The 13,344-nt window shown below is 44.4% G+C and overlaps 1 protein-coding gene across 1 annotated transcript in view; it reads right to left on the bottom strand.

Annotated features, from left to right (window-relative positions):
- The window catches only part of nfia (nuclear factor I/A), a 103,245-nt gene that overhangs the window by 81,636 nt on the left and 8,265 nt on the right, over positions 1 to 13,344 (bottom strand). The gene's annotated exons all lie outside the window — the stretch shown is intronic.

The raw sequence follows: 13,344 nt of genomic DNA, 5'->3' as shown, positions 1-13,344 counted from the left end.
CCTAGAGTCTACACCCTACCTCCTAGGTCCTAACTCCTATGTCCTAGCTCCTACATCCTAACTCCTACGTTCTACCTCCTACGTCTAAGCTCCTACGTCCTGGTTCCTATGTCCTAGTTCCTTTGTCATAACTCCAACATCACAGCTTCAGCGTTCTAGCTCCTACATCCTAGCTCCTATGTCCTAGCTCCTACAGTCTAGAGGAGACAAAGAGGTAAGGAGAGGAAAGAGGAGAGAAGATAAACATCAGGGATGTGATAATAAAAATGTCACATGAAAATTGTGAGAGTCAAAGTAAAATTTAAAATTAAACCAAAACTAAAACTAAAACTAAATTCCTCAAGTAACATTTAAACTTTTCTTCTTCTGTTTCACTTTTGTATGAGCAAGATTTAAAAAAAAAAAAAAAAAAAAAGCCCTGAACTGTGACGTCCAACAGGTTTAAACTCGGTCCTGGACTTGTCCCTGGACTGAGCTGCAAACAGGAAATGAGTATGGACACGGTTTAGCTCCATCAACTCTGGCTCCAGTTCACTTTGTACTGAAAAAGCGTTGCCCCTCAGTCTGGAACTAAACCAGGTCTAAACCAGGACTAAACCAGAACTAAACCAGAACTAAACCAAGACTAAACCAGGACTAAACCAGGACTAAACCAGAACTAAACCAGAACTAAACCAGGACTAAACCAAGACTAAACCAGGTACTAAACCAGAACTAAACCAGAACTAAACCAGGACTAAACCAAGACTAAACCAGGACTAAACCAAGACTAAACCAGGTACTAAACCAGAACTAAACCAGAACTAAACCAGAACTAAACCAGGACTAAACCAGGACTGAACCAGGACTAAACCAGGACTAAACCAGGACTAAACCAGGTCTAAACCAGGACTAAACCAGGACTGGAGCAGGACTTCCTCGGGTCTGGGAGCGCGGGGGCAGGTGAGGACACGGGTGGCATGAGGACAGATCAGATCAGGTCCAATCAGAGTCGGTCTCTGGGATCAGGACTTAGACCGGATTTAAGCTCCGTCTTCAGGAGCAGGTGCAGACAGGTGCACAGAGACAGGTGCAGGGAGACAGGGACAGGTGCAGAGGCAGGAGGGCTAACTACTCTGCCACTCTGAGGATTTCAAGTGAGGTCAAGTTCAGTCCAGGTTTAGTCCTGGTTTAGTCCTGGTTTAGTCCTGGTTCAGTCCTGGTTCAGTCCAGGTTCAGTCCAGGTTTAGTTCTGGTTCAGTCCTGGTTTAGACCTGGTTTAGTCCTGGTTTAGACCTGGTTTAGTTCTGGTTTAGACCTGGTTTAGACCTGGTTCAGTCCTGGTTTAGTTCTGGTTCAGTCCTGGTTTAGACCTGGTTTAGACGTGGTTTAGTCCTGGTTTAGTCCTGGTTTAGACCTGGTTTAGTTCTGGTTTAGACCTGGTTTAGACCTGGTTCAGTCCTGGTTTAGTCCTGGTTCAGTCCTGGTTTAGACCTGGTTTAGTCCTGGTTCAGTCCTGGTTTAGACCTGGTTTAGTCGTGGTTTAGTCCTGGTTCAGTCCTGGTTTAGACCTGGCTTAGTCCTGGTTCAGTCCTGGTTTAGACCTGGTTTAGTCCTGGTTTAGTCCTGGTTTAGTCCTGGTTCAGTCCTGGTTTAGACCTGGTTTAGTCCTGGTTTAGTCCTGGTTCAGTCCTGGTTTAGTCCTGGTTCAGTCCTGGTTTAGTCCTGGTTTAGTCCTGGTTCAGTCCTGGTTTAGTCCTGGTTTAGTCCTGGTTTAGTCCTGGTTCAGTCCTGGTTTAGTCCTGGTTTAGTTCTGGTTCAGTCCTGGTTCAGTCCTGGTTCAGTCCTGGTTTAGTCCTGGTTTAGTTCTGGTTCAGTCCTGGTTCAGTCCTGGTTTAGTCCTGGTTTAGTCCTGGTTCAGTCCTGGTTTAGTTCTGATTTAGTCCTGGTTTAGTTCTGGTTCAGTCCTGGTTTAGTCCTGGTTCAGTCTGGTTTAGTCTGGTTTAGTTCTGTTCAGTCCTGGTCAGTTAGTCCTGGTTTGGTTTAGTCTGTTTCAGTCCTGGTTCAGTCCTGGTTCAGTCCTGGTTTAGTCCTGGTTTAGTCCTGGTTCAGTCCTGGTTTAGTTCTGATTTAGTCCTGGTTCAGTCCTGGTTCAGTCCTGGTTTAGTCCTGGTTTAGTTCTGGTTCAGTTATTGATTTGTTTTGGGTCATGTGACTGTGGGTCAGATCAGGTCTCAGCTTCTGAAAATGTGAAACAGCCTCAAAACATCAGAAAATTAAACAAACGTTTGTGTTTGGTTTGTGATGTTTTTTTTTATTTGTGTGAGTTTATGTCTAAAATTATAAAAATTATTTTAGTGTAAATTATATTTTGGTTTTTCTGTTCAACTGACGTCAGCGACTTTAACAAAACTCCACAAAACTCATGAAGAGAAACGACCTGAGGCTGTGTGTGTGTGTGTGTATAGTGTGTGTATTTGTATGTGTGTATATAGTGTGTGTATAGTGTGTGTGTATATGTGTGTATTTGTATTTTAAATTGAGATTTTCATAAATTCGTCCACAAACCAAAAAACAGAACAGAGCAAAAACTCACTCCTCTCGTGCACACTCTCTCGTGCACTCTCCTCTCGTGCACACTCTCTCGTGCACTCTCTCTCGTGCACTCTCCTCTCGTGCACTCTCTCGTGCACTCTCCTCTCGTGCACACTCTCTCGTGCACTCTCTCTCGTGCACTCTCCTCTCGTGCACACTCTCTCGTGCACTCTCTCTCGTGCACTCTCTCTCGTGCACTCTCTCGTGCACTCTCTCTCGTGCACACTCTCTCGTGCACTCTCCTCTCGTGCACACTCTCTCGTGCACTCTCGTGCACACTCTCTCGTGCACTCTCTCGTGCACACTCTCTCGTGCACTCTCTCGTGCACACTCTCTCGTGCACTCTCTCGTGCACTCTCTCGTGCACTCTCGTGCACTCTCTCGTGCACACTCTCTCGTGCACTCTGCACTCTCTCGTGCACACTCTCGTGCACTCTCGTGCACTCTCTCGTGCACACTCTCGTGCACTCTCGTGCACTCTCTCTGCACCTCTCGTGCACTCTCTCGTGCACTCTCTCGTGCACACTCTCTCGTGCACACTCGCTCGTGCACTCTCTCGTGCACACTCTCTCGTGCACTCTCTCGTGCACTCTCTCGTGCACTCTCTTCTCGTGCACTCTCCTCAGAGGATGTTTTGGGGCAATTACAGCGATCGATGCAGATCTGCAGTCCAGTAATGTGCTCATAAATAATGGACACGAAGGGGCAGGACCTCCCCTCCCTCACGTGCACGCTCACACACACACACACACACACACATGCTCATGCACACACACGCACGCACTCACATACACACACACACACACACATGCTCATGCTCATGCACACACACGCACGCACTCACATACACACACACACACACACACACACATGCTCATGCACACGCACGCACTCACATATACACACAAACACTCACACGCACGCACGCACACACACACGCACACACACACACACACACACACACACACAGTGCTAGAGCCACATGCACACGTTCTCTCTCACGTGCACGTGTGTGAGTTCAGACACATGTTGAGGTTTGTTGGAGACGTCACATCGACTCAATCACCTCCTGAACCACACTGAACCTGACCTGAACTAAACCTGGACTAAACCTGGACTAAACCTGGACTAAACCTGGACTAAACCTGGACTAAACCTGAACTAAACCTGAACTAAACCTGAACTAAACCTGACTAAACCTGGACTAAACCTGGACTAAACCTGGACTAAACCTGGACTAAACCTGAACTAAACCTGAACTAAACCTGGACTAAACCTGGACTAAACCTGGACTAAACCTGGACTAAACCTGGACTAAACCTGAACCTGACCTGAACTAAACCTGGACTAAACCTGGACTAAACCTGGACTAAACCTGACTAAACCTGAACCTGACCTGAACTAAACCTGGACTAAACCTGAACTAAACCTGAACTAAACCTGGACTAAACCTGGACTAAACCTGAACCTGACCTGAACTAAACCTGGACTAAACCTGAACTAAACCTGAACTAAACTAAACCTGGACTAAACCTGGACTAAACCTGGACTAAACCTGGACTAAACCTGAACCTGACCTGAACTAAACCTGAACTAAACCTGGACTAAACCTGGACTAAACCTGAACTAAACCTGGACTAAACCTGGACTAAACCTGGACTAAACCTGAACTAAACCTGGACCTGAACCTGAACCTGAACCTAAACTCTGGTCTATCTGATCCCTGGTCTGATCTTTAAACATGTTGATTGATCCTGAAGGATTCAGGTCTTGGCTCTGATTTTGTCCCTTTAAAGACACACGTCCCCACGATGACACACACACACACACACACACACACACACATGTGCACGCCCTCACACACGTGCACGCCCTCACACACACAGGGAGTCTGGTTCTGGTTCTGGTTCTGGTCTGGTTGCGTCTGGACTCAGTGAAACTGTTCTGGAGCGGCGGCCATGTTGGCTCTGACAGTCTGGGTCAGGACCAGAGGACCAGGGGGGAGGGGGAGCGGCGTCCGGGTCGTGCCCAGAGGAAGTGCTCTCCTGTCGGGCTCGATCTGGACCAGCGCCGGGTCTGAGGCCGGAGCCACTAATGAGACTTATCGATCCGAGACTCACAAAACCAGAACCCCGTATCACAGACCAGACCTGGTTCAGACCTGGTTTAGATCCCTGCTCCTCTGGTTCTGCTCCTCTGGTTCTGCTCCTCTGGTTCTGCTCCTCTGGTTCCTCTGGTTCTTCTGTCTCTGCTCCTCTGGTCCTGCTCTTCTGGTTCTGCTCCTCTGGTTCTGCTCCTCTGGTTCCTCTGGTCCTTCTGTCTCTGCTCCTCTGGTCCTGCTCCTCTGGTCCTGCTCCTCTGGTTCTGCTCCTCTGGTCCTGCTCCTCTGGTTCTGCTCCTCTGGTTCTGCTCCTCTGGTTCTGCTCCTCTGGTTCTGCTCCTCTGGTTCCTCTGGTTCTTCTGTCTCTGCTCCTGTGGTTTGGCTCTGAGTTTTTCCTGATGCGTTTGTGGTTTCAGTCGATTCCTGATTAAATGCTCCACTCTAAACTGGTCTGGATCTGAGCCCTGAACCACGGCTCCTCTCCTCCTCCTCTTCTCCTCTCCTCCTCTTCTCCTCTCCTCCTCTGCTCCTCATCTCCTCCTCGTCTTCTCTCCTCCTCTGACCTTCTCCTCTGCTCCTCTTGGATCATTTTTAAGTCTTGTTGTTCTTGAAATTTTCTCACGTTCGACTCAGATCTCCACAAGACAACAAAGATGAACCGCTGCCTTAAACTCCTCCAGACCCCCACACCCAAACATCTCCAGACCTCCAGACCTCCACACCTCCAGACGCCCACACCTCCAGACCCCCACACCTCCAGACGCCCACACCTCCAGACGCCCACACCTCCAGACCCCACACCTCCAGACCTCCACACCTCCAGACCTGCAGACCCCCACACCTCCAGACCTGCAGACCCCACACCTCCAGACCTCCACACCTCCAGACGCCCACACCTCCAGACCTTCAGACCTTCAGACCTCCTCACCTCTTCATTCATTTCCAACATTTTTTTTTTTTTTACTACAAATAACAAATAAGCAAACTTTAAACTTAAAAACAGCAGATTTAACAAAACTGAGCTCTGATTGGTCCCCTGTGTCTCGGCTCTGCTCTGATTGGTCGCTGGAGTCTCAGCTCTGCTCTGATTGGTCGCTGGAGTCTCAGCTCTGCTCTGATTGGTCGGAGGGGTTGTTCTTGTGAGTTCTCGTTGGGAGTCGTTGGGATTAGAGCTTTTGTTTTAAGACGAGGGGTTTAACGAGACGAGGGTCTTAACGAGACGAGGGGGTTAACGAGGAGAGAGAGGGGATATGCAAATGAGGTTTGAAGTGTGGGAGGGGTATGCAAATGAGGCTCTGAGTGTGGGAACAGCAGCTGCTCATTCACAAATCCTCATTCATTCACTCCTAACTCCTAACTCCTATCTCCTAACTCCTATCTCTAATCTCCTAACTCCTATCTCTTATCTCCTACCTCCTATCGTCTAACTCCTATCTCCTAACTCCTTCCTCCTACCTCCTAACTCTAATCTCCTAACTCCTATCTCTTATCTCCTACCTCCTATCGTCTAACTCCTATCTCCTAACTCTTACCTCCTAACTCCTATCTCCTACCTCCTATCTCTAATCTCCTAACTCCTATCTCCTAACTCCTTCCTCCTACCTCTAACCTCCTAACTCCTAGCTCCTATCTCTTATCTCCTACCTCCTATCTCCTCACTCTTACCTCCTATTTCCTACCTCCTATCTCCTAACTCCTACCTCCTATCTCCTATCTCCTAACTCCTGTCTCCTATATCAAATTCATTCGTAGGAAATTAATTTGAGTTATTGTGTTTTTCTTGATGTTTGGACTAAACCAGAACCAAACCAGGACAAACCAGGTCTAAACCCGGTCTACAGCAGGTCTAAACCCGGTCTACAGCAGGTCTAAACTGGGTCTAGAGCCGGTCTATAGTGGGTCTAGAGCAGGTGCGGTCCTGGTCTGGTCTGGTCCTGGTCCTGGTCCTGGTCTAGACCCGGTCCTGGTCCCGGTCTTGATGGGCGATGGATTTGATGCAGACGTCTCTCTCTCTCTCTCCTGAGTGCGCGGGGCGAGTCACTGATGTAATGACTACATTTCCCATGAGTCAGCGCTTCTCAAGGGCTTCACCAAAGACACTTTAAGATTCTTCACTGCAATTAGACTCAGCGCTATTAAACCCTCCTAACTCCTAACTCCTATCTCCTATCTCCTAACGCCTCTGTCCTAACTCCTCACTCCTCTGTCCTAACTCCTAACTCCTAACTCACTTCTCTGTCCTAATTCCTCTATCCTCCTAACTCCTACCTGTTCTGTCCTCAATCCTCTGTCCTAACTCCTATCTACTACCTCCTCTGTCCTCTGTCCTACCTCCTCTGTCCTCTGTCCTACCTCCTCACTCTGCGTAAAGTCGTGTTTCTCAAACTGTGGTCCTGTCGCTCTCATGTTTCTTTCATTAAAGTAAAACGTCTCCAGTGTTTGGTTCTTTGGTTTTTTGTTTCTTTCGTGGCTGCAGTGATGATCTGGTCCAGTTTTACTCTTAATTTAACTCCAGATCAAACCTGCAGCGGTCCAGGTTTAGACCAGGTTTAGACCAGGTTTAGACCAGGTTTAGACCAGGTTTAGACCAGGTTTAGACCAGGTTTAGATCAGGTTTAGACCAGGTTTAGACCAGGTTTAGTCCAGGTTTAGACCAGGTTTAGACTTGGTTTAGACCAGAATTAGTCCAGAATTAGACCAGGTTTAGACCAGGATTAGTCCAGGTTTAGTCCAGGTTTAGATCTGGAGCTACTTGCAAAGTCCAGGGGATTTTAGTGAAACGTTTGAGAGAGAGAAACTGGTTTAGAGGAGAGAGCAGAGGAGGAGCAGAGGAGGAGCAGAGGGTCAGAGGAGGAGCAGAGGGTCAGAGGAGAGAGGTCAGAGAGGAGTCAGAGGAGCAGAGGAGGAGCAGAGGTCAGGAGGAGCAGAGGGTCAGAGGAGGAGCAGAGGGTCAGAGGAGGAGCAGAGGAGGAGCAGAGGATCAGAGGAGGAGCAGAGGAGGAGCGGCGTCTCTGGTTTCCCTCGTGAGACTGGGCCCTGAACGCACCGTGAGGCGTTTGCTGTCGCCGTGGTGACAGGTCAGGTCTGATTTATGTCCTGCTGAGTGGACACTGTCCTCTGTCTCTGAGTGGACACAGAGGACACACACACACACACACACACACACGCACACACACACACACACACACACACGCACACACACACACACACACACACACACACACACACACACACACACACACACACACAGAGGAGCAGGACACACTCACAGCTCCACGAGACAAGAAGAATATCACAGGTTTGAGCTCCGGTTTAACCTGATCTGATCTGGTTTGATCTGGTTTGATCTGGTTTGGTCTGGTTTGGTCTGGTTTGGTCTGGTCCACTTTTTATTTGTCCCGGGACAGTGCACAACATGACCCAAGACAGAAGAGACAGGAGAGACTCTGCTGCAGGTCGTATCGTGGACGTTCATTTAAACCTGTGTCCCTGAGTAAAAAGAGGAGGAAAAACTCCAACTACATTTACACATTTACACATTTACACCTTTACACCTTTACACATTTACACCTTTACACCTTTACACATTTACACCTTTACACATTTACACCTTTACACCTTTACACCTTTACACATTTACACATTTACACATTTACACATTTACTTTACACCTTTACACCTTTACACATTTACACCTTTACACCTTTACACATTTACACCTTTACACATTTACACATTTACACCTTTACACATTTACACATCGCTGGGTGTGTAGAGAAACAAATATTTCCCTCCCTCTGATTTTCAAAATAAATACATAAGTTATAACAAAAGTTTTCGTTTACGTGGAGCTGCATAAATCCTCCATCGAGCGTCAGAACGACACGAGCCTCTGAGCGGCGCAGGATCAGACTCAAACCTCCAGCTTTTATTTTATTACAGTTGTAAGTTGGACTCACAGATCTGTTTAAAATGGGGCATTAGTGAGCGGCTCGCCTCTCCACAGATCTGATACAGCCTCATTGCTCTCTGGTCGTGGGACTGAAACATCAGCTGTGTCCAAATGAAACACATGAAAAGTGTTTCAGCAGAAGAAATGCAAAGGCCAAACCAGAGTTTTCCACAATCTCCACTGTAGCCCGAGTTTTTACAAAGATTCGTTTTCAGATGAGAAGAAAAGACGAGAACAAACGAAGGGAAACGTCTAAAAATATCTGTGTATATGTAAACGGGCTAAAATACAGATCCAGTGTATAGAGATACATAAAAAAAAATACATTAAAATGATTTTAATTATTCTTATTTGTTTGTTTTTATTTCGATCTCCATTAGCTCCTGAAAAACAGCAACTATTCTTCCTCGAGTCTGTGAATATAAATGTGCGACACAAAACCCAGAGGATGAACCTGCACCACATCCACACCAACAAAGAAACCAACACAAATAATAATAATAATGATAATAATAATAACAATAATAATAATAATAATAATAATAATAATAATAATAATAATAATAATAATAATAATAATAATAATAATAATAATAATAATGATAATAATAATAATAATAATAATAATAATAATAATAATAATGAATAATAATATAATAATAATAATAATAATAATAATAATAATAATAATAATATAATAATGATAATAATAATAAATAATATAATAATGATAATAATAATAATAATAATAATAATAATAATAATAATAATAATAATAATAATAATAATAATAACAATAATAATAATAATAATAATAATAATAATAATAATAATAATAATAATAATAATAATAATGATAATAATAATAATAATAATAATAATAATAATAATGATAATAATAATAATAATATAAATAATAATATATAATAATAATAATAATAATAATAATAATAATAATAATAATAATAATAATAATAATAATAATAGTTCTACTCTTCTTCTGATCAGAGACGCACAACAACACAGTGTTTCTGTCCCGTTTACACTGAATTGAAATAAAGCGTTGATGTTTCTCACACACACACACACACACAACACACACACACACACACACACACACACACACACACACACACACACACACACACACACACACACACACACACACACACACACACACACACACACACACACACACACACACACACACAGGTCATGATCATGAATCTCATTGTTTTAAATATTAAATCTGACTCTGTTTTAACTCTTTGTGACGACGATGAAACTGAATCTACAAAGTGAAACTGAAACATGAAGCAGCTCTGTCCTGATGTCAAAGTCTCCAGACGACGTTTACATTTTGTTTTTCTACGTGAAAACTCGATTTATGACACAGACTTTTATAAACGTGTCCCAGAAGCACAATGAGACACACTGAAACACACTGAGACTCTGAGTCGTGCTCCTGTGGTTTTAAAGAACATTCTCTGAGCAGAATCCAGGTGTGAACATCTCAAACATCTGAAACGTGTGAACATCTCAAACATCTGAAACATCTGAAACATGTGAACATCTGAAACGTGCTAAAGATCCAAACGTGTGTCACAGAAACAGAAACAGACTCCAGACGAGCAGCTTCAGAACAACAGAAAACCAAAAACCAAAAGCCCGGGAAAAGTTCCGGATATCGTGATTTTAAAGTCGAGTGTGAGTGTGAGGAACACGGAGGAACACGGAGGAACACGGAGGAACACAGAGGAACACGGAGGAACACGGAGGAACACAGAGGAACACGGAGGAACACGGAGGAACACGGAGGAACACGGAGGAACACGGAGGAACACAGAGGAACACAGAGGAACACGGAGGAACACAGAGGAACACAGAGGAACACAGAGGAACACGGAGGAACACGGAGGAACACGGAGGAACACGGAGGAACACGGAGGAACACGGAGGAACACGGAGGAACACAGAGGAACACAGAGGAACACGGAGGAACACGGAGAACACAGAGGAACACGGAGGAACACGGAGGAACACAGAGGAACACGGAGGAACACGGAGGAACACGGAGGAACACAGAGGAGAAAAGATGGAGCTCGTTTCATTTTTACGGCTTTATTTTATAACTGTAATCAGACTAAGTGGGAATAAATTATACAGCATCGTGTCATTAAAGTCTTAACATTTCCTTTAAACGGATCAGTTCAAACTCCAGGACACGAGCGCTTCCACATCCAGGACCTGGACCTGGACCTGGAGCCTCCTCAGCACCTGGATCCAAACCCGTCTCCTCTCCTCCAGGTTCTTTTAGTTGTTCTTGATATTTTACGGTGAGAGTGAAACATAAATATTGACCCGTGTCCAGACCAGAGTGGATCCTCGTTTGTCCTCATGGTCCCACAGATCTGAGACGCTCCGAGCTTCAGAGTCACACTGGACTTTTTAAAATAATCCCCTTAGTGAAGCACTGTGTTCCCCGAAGAGACGCCCGAGTCCAACCACGAGAACCAAAACACCACCAAAACACCAAAAACACCAAAAACACCAAAACACCAAAAACACCAAACACAAAAACACCAAAAACACCAAAAACACCAAAAACACCAAAAACACCAAAAACACCAAAAACACCAAAAACACCAAAAACACCAAAAACACCAAAACACCAGGTCACATGTTCAGTGCTCCTCTGTCAATCTCCTGTTAATGTCAAACAAACACAAACAAACACAAACAAACACGTCTCGTTTATGGGAATTATAGATTTAATTATTGCATCATCAGCACTTTTATCTTTTAGTTTTTATCGTTTTTCTGTTTTTCTGTTTTTCCTGTGACCTGAATCGTCCTTCAGTCTGAAACTCTCTCATTTCTTACAGTAAATTTAATAAGTGTTTATTTTCCCTGTTTGTTGCTCAGGAGCAAAGCATCATGGTCATTGTAGTTCCTCTGTTTAGACCAGACGGACACAAAATATTATGGAGTCAAAATGTTGAACTCAGTTCTGTAGAATATGAATTATGTTTCCTTATAAAAAGTGGAAAACCACTAAACCTGTTTAGTCTTTGATAAGTCTTGGTTTAGTTCTGGTTTAGTCCTGGTTTAGTCCTGGTTTAGTCTGGTTTAGTCCTGGTTTAGTCCTGGTTTGGTTTAGTCTGGTTTAGTCCTGGTTTAGTTCTGGTTTAGTCCTGGTTTAGTCCTAGTGGTTAGTCCTGGTTTAGTCCTGGTTTAGTCCTGGTTTAGTCTGGTTTAGTTCTGGTTTAGTCCTGGTTTAGTTCTGGTTTAGTCCTGGTTTAGTCTGGTTCTAGTTCTGTTTAGTCCTGGTTTAGTTCTGGTTTAGTCCTGGTTTAGTCCTGGTTTAGTTCTGGTTTAGTGAGGTTGCCTTACAAAAAAATGTAATTTAAAAACTAATTTAGATTTATTTTGTGACACCAGATGATCTTAAAGAGTCGACCAAAGAGTGTGGACCTGGACCTGGACCTGGACCTGGACCTGGATCTGGACCTGGACCAGGATCTGGACCTGGACTAGTCCCAGGTCTGGTTTAGTCTGTGTTTGTCCTGATCCTGAACATCAGACAGAATCAGGATCAGGACCAGGATCAGGATCAGGATCAGGATCAGGATCAGGACCAGGATCAGGATCAGGATCAGGATCAGGATCAGGTGGATCTGGAGTCAGTTCTTCGTCAGGTTTAGATGAAGAACTTTGGAGGAACAAACTGAAGTTAAGAACATCAAAAATAAAATCAAAATAAAACAGAACTAAATACTGAGTTTGGTGGAAATGAGAAAAAGGTTTTTCTGATTCTTCCCACACGGTTCTGATCCAAACACAGGGTCATGACCTGCAGCTGACCCCAGACACGAGTCGACCTTTGACCTCTGCAGCTCAAAGGTTTTAACAAGAAGAAACGAGAAACATGATCCAGGAAGAATCATTCAGATTTAAAATCAGAACAAAACAAACACTTACTTCACTGTTAAATTCACAATCATCATTTTCATTTCTGGACTTTACCTGAAACTCACTTTTATTCACACTTTAATGATTTTTATTTTATTTATTTATTTTTTTTATCTCATGTGAACATGAAAGAAACAAGTGCAGAGTCCAGGACTAAACCAGAACTAAACCAGGGACTAAACTCCTGGGTTTACTGGTTCAGTCCTGGTTTTAGTCTGGTTTAGTCCTGGTTTAGTCCTGGTTTAGTCCTGGTTTAGTCCTGGTTAGTCCTGGTTCAGTCCTGGTTTAGTCCTGGTTTCAGTCCTGGTTCAGTCCTGGTTCAGTCCTGGTTTAGTCCTGGTTAGTCCTGTCCTGGTTTAGTCCTGGTTCAGTCTTAGTCCTGGTTTTCTTTTAGTCCAGTTCTGTTTTAGTCCTTTCAGTCCTGGTTTAGTCTGGTTTAGTTCTGGTTTAGTTCTGGTTTAGTCCTGGTTTAGTCCTGGTTCAGTCCTGGTTTAGTCCTGGTTTAGTCCTGGTTTAGTCTGTTTCTGTTTAGTCCTGGTTAGTTCTGGTTTAGTCTGTAGTCCTGGTTTAGTCCTGGTTTAGTCCTGGTTCAGTCCTGGTTTAGTCTGTTTAGTCTTTAGTTCTGGTTTAGTCCTGGTTTTAGTCCTGGTTTAGTCTGGTTAGTCTGGTTTAGTCCTGGTTTAGTTCTGTTTAGTCCTGGTTTAGTCCTGGTTTACTTTTAGTTCTGGTTTAGTCCTGGTTTAGT

This window comes from Boleophthalmus pectinirostris, unplaced genomic scaffold (genome assembly GCF_026225935.1).
Source record: "Boleophthalmus pectinirostris isolate CB_2022bp ecotype Guang Dong unplaced genomic scaffold, ASM2622593v1 HiC_scaffold_7, whole genome shotgun sequence".
NCBI classification, from domain to species: domain Eukaryota; kingdom Metazoa; phylum Chordata; class Actinopteri; order Gobiiformes; family Gobiidae; genus Boleophthalmus; species Boleophthalmus pectinirostris.
This window is presented reverse-complemented; position numbering and strand designations above follow the sequence as displayed.